This window comes from Mastomys coucha, unplaced genomic scaffold, assembly GCF_008632895.1.
Source record: "Mastomys coucha isolate ucsf_1 unplaced genomic scaffold, UCSF_Mcou_1 pScaffold4, whole genome shotgun sequence".
Taxonomy (NCBI): domain Eukaryota; kingdom Metazoa; phylum Chordata; class Mammalia; order Rodentia; family Muridae; genus Mastomys; species Mastomys coucha.
This window is the reverse complement of record NW_022196910.1, coordinates 40,756,432-40,763,923: the sequence shown is the minus strand read 5'-3', so window position 1 is coordinate 40,763,923 and position 7,492 is coordinate 40,756,432. Positions and strand designations below refer to the sequence as shown.

Here is a 7,492-nt window from a genome sequence, read left to right as displayed (position 1 = left end):
CTGGGCCTGCAGATTGGCGGGGGCTAGCTGATACAAGCCACTAAGTTTAGGGCAGGAGGAGAAACAAAGACAAAAATTGATGAAGGCATGCCTTTCCAGGCAGGAGATTCTTCACCCAGCAATTATGCATAGCCGGCAAGTTTTAAAATAGCAAAATTGTCTGTGTGTCCTTTATCTGTGGATTCTAGGATCTCAGAAGTGAAACCCTGTAGAGCAAGGGTCCCTGGAGTGGACTGGTGGAGTGATCCACTCCAGAGCAAAGACGGGCAGAGAGGGAGGCAGGGTTGGGGTTGGCAGCAGCTGATCCCAGAGCCAAGCTAGAGCAAAGACGGTTAGAAAAGCAAGCTGGTTTAGGGCTGATTGTGATCAATCCTGGAGCTAAGCCAGATGGGACAAAAGGGAGGATGGAGAGGCCAGAGCAAGGCTTCTCCCAAGCAAAGGTGGTAGTGTGATTTTTAAAACTACATGCAATAGACATACATCGAGGTAGTCTCCTAGATGATTGTTGATCCTGACAAGTTGACAGTCAACACTAAACATTGAAATGGAATGGTGATTTTTTCATTTCCACTGCCAAGGAATGAGGGCTGATCCAGACTTACCTCTATGTCAGCTCCTACAACTGTTGGAACTTTGTGTATTTATCAGTAGGCATGAACTGATATTTTGTTGTTAATTTAACCAGAATTTTATCACTCAAAAGATTTTTAAACATTGTTTCTTCAGTCTACTTGCCACCGAAGGATTTCCATTGACTATTTAAAAACCTCTGGATTGTTTGACTTTTACCTTGTTGAGCTTTTTTTTTTAAATTTTTGCCAGGGTTTTTCCTAGTAAAATTTACATTATTTTTCTTTAACTATCTTATTTTTAAGGGCTTTTAACTACATAACTTTTCAGAAACATTTTACAATTAGTGTATTCAGAACTGTCAATTTACTTGTCAAAATTTTAATGCAATATTGAATAAAAGTATTATTGTGTTATTCATGAGTAAATAAAATGATATGGCTCTTTTTTGTATCTCATTTATATAAATCAATCATTGGGCAAATTGTGCAAAAAGCAAGTTCTAAGTTAATTAGCAAAATTACAGTTTCTAGTTTATAACATTGCTTATCCTAATGACTTATACATTCAATAAAAGTATGTACTATATATGATATAAAATATATAATATAATATATATTTCTATGGAGAGAATTTATACAAATTTCCTTTGCATTATGCACTGATGTTCTGCTAGGTATCAAAATAATACCATCTTTGTCAGTTATTTGATAACAAATAGCAGAACATGAAGCATTAACATAAATTCAATTATCTTTATTTCTTTATTTTTTTTTAAAGAAACACTTTGTAGTCCAGACACTTTATTTCTTTTTTGTACAGTAGGCCATTAATTCATATGGAATGGGCTCCAACAGCTCAGGCTCTTTTCTCTTAGTCCTCACAAAGCATGCTTCTCTGGGTGGCGCAGGCTGGTACTTCAGCTGAACCCAGGTGCCCTTTTCTTTGGCTTCCTTTTTCTCCTGGTTGTTCTCCTTCACCCGCTGCAGGCTTCAGGAAGCTGGCTCTGCTCTTCAAGTACTTGATGTGCTCAATCCACACATTGATCCTCTTGGCCCGAATCTTGCCCTTAACTTGCTTGTTTACAATGATGCCCACAGCATGCTGGGTGACATTGTAGACACTTCTGATTTTGCTGTAGTAACATTTATGGGACATTCCTTTTTGAACAGTGCCCATTTCCTTGATGTCTACAATATCACCCTTCTTGTAGAGTTGCATATATGTAGCCAAAGGAACAACTCCATGTTTGCTAAAAGTCCTAGAGAACAAATACCGGGAGCCTCTCTCTCCTCTTTCCCTTTGTGTTCGTCATTTTGGTGAGTTAACTGGAAGACAGCTGCTGGGGCCTCAATTTTCTTTCAAATGTAGTGAGCCCTTTGTTGTTTTTAAAAGCACACAGACAAACAAATATAAAAAGTATAATAGAGATATGGGTCTGATGAAATTCTTCATTCTTAAATTTCAGATCAACTTGAAACCATTGTAAAAAGACAGTGAATTTCTATTTTACTAATAAATTATGCCTAATCTCTCAGACTGCAGAAATAAGTTTCAGAGTCAGAAACTCAGGACTAATTATCATTGTGATTTTATACAAGTCTGGACTAGCTATGATACTCCTCTGTATTTCAAGCCCATTTACACCTAAAATGAAAAAAATAATAGGAACAACTGGAGAGAATGCTGTGAGAAGTACCATGAAGCTGTTGTGGGCACCCAGTGCTAGGAATCTTATTAAAATCAGATATGAATATCAGATATGCACAGCATATGTTAAACAAATAAGCATGTGATGACTAACAGTACCACATAGTTGAAAATAAAAGATTTTACTTCCTTATCTTACTTACGTGGGTGATATTTTACTCTAACTTTTCACCTGACATACACTGAGATAAGTACATACTCTTCATGCAGTAAGAATATATAGATTGCCCATTTTTATTTGTATACAAGGAAATTTATTTCAGAATAACAGTTCAGACAGCTCATAACACAAACTTAGGATCCCAAAGTCTTGTGTAAGTACATTACAATATGCTATGACAGGGAGTTCCTGAGTATAAATTAAGTTCCAGCATAAAGAGTTTACATTTTCTCTGTAAGAGAGAAACAAGATGGAAGAAGCAACAAGTACTACCCCTGGACGGACCAAATCCATGCACCACTGTATACTCGTGTTCAGCGCAGATGTCCCCTGAAGCTGCCATGCCCAAAAGAAAGGCTGAAGGGGATGTTAAAGGAGACAAAGCTAAAGTGTAGGCCAAGCCACAGACTTGTAGTGTTGTCTGCTAAACCTGCTCCTTCAAAGCCAGAACCCAAGCCTAAAACGGCCCCTGCAAAGAAGGGAGAGAAGGTACCCAAGGGGAAGAAGGGGAAAGCCATCACCAGTAAGGATGCAAATAATCCTGTAGGACATGGAGATGCCAAAACACAGCAGGCACAGAGAGCTGAAGGTACTGGAGATGACAAGTGACAAGTATTCATTTTTGACAACTGTGTACTTCAGGTGACTGTACAGTTTGAAATACTATTTTTTTATCAACTTTTATAAAAATGTAGAATTTTGTTTTACTTCGTTTTAAGATATACACAGAACATTTCATTGTTGAAGGTTGGGGTGGGGGAGGGAGGATCATATGTCACTAACAAAATAGCTCCCAGGTTGGATTGAGGACATAAAACCGATTTCCCTGATAAATTTGAAAGACTTCTGTTGGCTCACAAGAGAGACATCCTGGTCTTGTCATAGGTGGCCACCAATGCACAAAATGCGTTATGGTCTGGGAAAACTGTAAATTTACTATTATATCCTCTTCCCTTGTAGCATCAACATAGACTTAATTCCCTTAAAACCAGAGACCTGTTGGAACCTGGCCCCCAAAATTGTTTTTCCAGTCTACTGGGCAATGTGGACTTTGCAGTATCTTCATCAAGTGTTCTCAGAAGAGTGCTGGTTCCTTTTATAAAATATTGTGGATCTTTAGAATGATAACTCTGCAATTTCCTGAAAGTTAGGGTTGGCTTGTATAAAGTTGTAAAAAAAAAAAAAAAAAAAAAAAAAAAAACACCTACCCTCACTCTAAGATACTTCCCCCTTTTGAAAGCATTGAATGAAGATTTCATTGGGTTTTATAGTGGCTTTCTGGTTTTGGTAGTCTATACAAGAAGGGAATTTGGAAGTTCTTGTATATTTTGATTATCTGCCCATGTCCTGTCTGAACTACCATGATTGTTTATGAAAAACATCTTTAATAAGCCTAGATACAGTTAAATAAAAGAAAGAAACAAGATTAAGATAGATTATAATGAAAAATAGACTCCATGCATTGTCTTCCATCAGGTTAAGCTGACAGTCCTGAGCACCTTTAAAGTGGGAGAAGCTGATGTTATGAAGATGTTTCATAGAAGATATTTTTGAGGTCAGTAAAAATAATAAAGATGATGTACAGTCATGTGTAGGATTTTGAAAGTTTTTTAACATGACTAATAATAATAAAAGTTAGTTGTAGGGCAGTTGTCTGTTCAGGCAACTTGGACCCAGTCGAGTAATACATCTGAACCCTGGTTAGCCAGTTGGCAGTGTCTCTGCCTGCAAGGGACAGAAGGTATTTGGCCATAACTCCTGGGTCTCTGGCTCCTGTTTTAGTCCCAACCCCCCACAGCTTTCCCTGCAGGAGATGTGTGTTTTGTCACATAGACAATGCCCCATGTTCCCAGCATTCTAGCTGGACCCTACCCCTAGTCAACTGACTACAGACAGATAGCCCTGCCCCACACAATATAAGGGGCGGTTCACCCCTCTCCTCTCTCTTGCTTCCATTCTTCCTCTCTTGCTCTCTTGCTCTCTTGCCCTCCTCTCTCTCTTGCCTTCTTCCTCTCTCTTGCTCTTTGTCCTCTCTTCCTCCTTTCTTCCTCTCTTGCTCTCTTCTCTTTCTTGCTCCCCCTCTCTCTCTTGCTTTCTCTCTTGCTTTCTTCCTGTTCTTTCTCTCTCTCCTTTACTCCTCTGCTTCTTCTCCTTTCTCTCTCTCTCTCTTCATGGTCATGACTGGCCTATTTCTCTTTCCTATAATAAAATATCTCACAATTATGCATTGCCTTCTTTTAACCAACACGCCACCCATCAGGCATCAGCAGCAGAGAGTCTCAGCCATTAGCAGCAGAGAGACCCAGGCCCCACAGTTAGTAACCTTGACAGACATTTTACAATGATCCACTGCCCCTCCCCCATGGTTAGGTCATCTGTGCTCATAAACTACAGCCCAGTGAAGTTAGGACCCTCCATTCCCCAGATCCTTAAACAGTCCTGCTGTCTCCTTCAGTATTAAACAGTATTAAAGAGGCTCTCAGGAACACATTTTCTATTATAAACATAGAAAGAATCAGAGGAATGACTTACATAGAATCCTACTGGTAGGAAAAGGGATTTTACAAACACACTTTCCAAGGATGAAGGCCCAAAGACAAAGGAGATGAGAAGTCTGGCATCAAGAATATATCTGGCTACAACATAAGACTGATTGGGATCAGGAACATCTGGATTCTCAAACGACCAACAGGGATATTTCTACAAAGTTAAATTCAGCAGACAGCTCTGGTCACGAGAAAATTTGATATATTTGATACATAAGCTTTTTGAAGTTTTCATTTCAATGATCACTCAAATTTATGTGCACCTTTTCTTATTCCACTGTGGAAACATTCACTTGGGTTATAGTCTAAGAAGTTCAGCATCACCTGGTACTCATTAGATGTAGGAAACCTCAGCCCTAACTAGAAAATGGAATCACCTGTTCCACAAATATTCAGATTATTCTTAGGCAATAGGGACAGCAGGGATATGGCTCTGTTTCTCTCTTTTTCACTCACCATCATCAGACATTTTCTATTAGTTACAAATCCACAGGCTCTTTGCTCCAAGTTGTTGATGTCACATCTAGCTAATTCAATAAACGACACCATTTTTGCAAAACAACAGAGAATAACACACTCATGAGAACAACAGGACATCTGCCTTCTCTCCTTAGAGTTCATGAGAATTTTTTTCCTCCACTGAATTACAAAAGTCAAGAAACTGAGCAGCTATTGGTTTGTTTAACCCAATCAAGAAAGAACAAGGTAGGTTCATAGGCAGATGGAAATACTCCTTAATACCCTATTAACCTTTACTTATCAGTTGTACACACATATATTGCTCACTGTTTTTGTAGTTCATAATATAATAAACCCATATACTGTTACCATAACAAATGAAACATTTCTGTATTTTTTTTCCTGTGTGGGTACTGATGTTTTGCTCTGTTGTTGTTGTTATCTTTGTGATCTCTCAAGCATTTGAATAGAAATTTGGATGAATATTTCTCTATTATATCATTTTTCTTTATTAGGATTGTGAAGAAAATGTAACATTTAATATTCATTGCAATAAATAATGGTAGTCCATACCAGGCAACGTTGATGAAGTTGATAAAATTGATAAAGAGGAACAGCAAGATTTTGGTTGTTGTTATTGTTGTATTGTTCTGTTTTTGTTTTCCTTTTTAGCAGAATCAAAGAAATACCCACTAGGGACCAATGAATTTGCAGTTAGCAGGATTGTCTTTGATTGGGTACAGGACTTTATTTTAACCCAGTTCTTACCATGGACACATTTTCTTAATCATAAGCTGAGCTCTTTTAGAAATAAAGTATCTTCTAAGTAGCTTCTGTGTCAATGGTGCTATTTTGCTTTTTTTTCCTGTGAATATAAATCTACTCTTAGTAGAGAATGTTAGCTTTTGTAGTTCAAGTGGCTTTTCTGCATATTCCCAGATTTCAAGCAGTAACATTTTCAACTTATATGGATGGAAGACGGGCAGGAGTTGTATTTTATCTGATATATTGCATCAGGTGTCTAGGTGTATACTTTAAGCAATTTTTGCAGGCAGTTTAATATGTAAGACTTAGCTCAGGTGTATGAATATTGAATAAAGTTGCTACAAAGCAAGTTTTCTTTTACAGTGCCACTACTCTAAGTATGCATATGTGAAATAATTTGACTCTCCAAGGCAAAGAAGCAAACACAGAGAACATATCAGTACACTATGGGAAGAAAAGGTAGGACACATAATTCCCTTGGAAAAGTTAAAGCAAAGATTTTAGTTAATCCTTTTCAGGACAATTAGCCATCAGCTACATAACTTCTCATGATTGAAATTTGTCGATTTTATCTTATTTTGAAACAAGATAATTTAGCAGAGGCAATTAGAGTTTAGAAATGTGGTAATTTATTAGGGTCACCATTGTTGCTGTAAATTAAAAGACAAAGGGAATCAACACACACACACACACACACACACACACACAGGAAGGCATTATAAAGACACTGGAAGAGACTAACAAGATGAATGCCAGGACAGCCACCTGAAGCTGAAATAAATATAAAACTAGATTCCATGTAATGAGTGTTCCATGGAAGCACAGACCCCATTGGAATGTCAAATTTCTGCTATCCAAAACTTTTGGTAAATTGATTATTCATGGCATTAGTTTATGTTGTTTTATTAAAATAACTTCAGGTAGTTAACATAATTTAGGTTTAGAAAAAGATGTTTAGTAAAGTATTTTTCCACTTAAAAATATTTTTTTAAGTGGAAAAGAAATACTTAAATCAAATAAATAAGGTAATAGTTACAGAATCCAGAAATGATATAGTACATTTTCAATGAGATGAACTAAAACATCTGAAAAATCTCACAGCTCCCAGAAATTCATCAAGGAAGGAAACTGAGACAAACCTGAAATTATAGTCTTCTTAAATTCTCTTCTAAAATCAGAGGAAAGGCAGCGTCAAAGAGTAACTGGATAGAATGATTTTCCAGAAACCTTGTACAAACAAACGGGGCGATTTCTACTAAGTGGAAATGGGAACATGGGAGCC

At 37.4% G+C, this 7,492-nt stretch overlaps 2 pseudogenes; one reads left to right on the top strand and one right to left on the bottom strand.

The window, feature by feature from the left end:
- Positions 1 to 1,373: 1,373 nt before the first annotated feature.
- Positions 1,374 to 1,885, bottom strand: LOC116076552 (annotated as a pseudogene).
- Positions 1,886 to 2,781: 896 nt separating this feature from the next.
- LOC116076239 lies at positions 2,782 to 3,049 on the top strand (annotated as a pseudogene).
- The last annotated feature ends 4,443 nt before the right edge of the window (positions 3,050 to 7,492 follow it).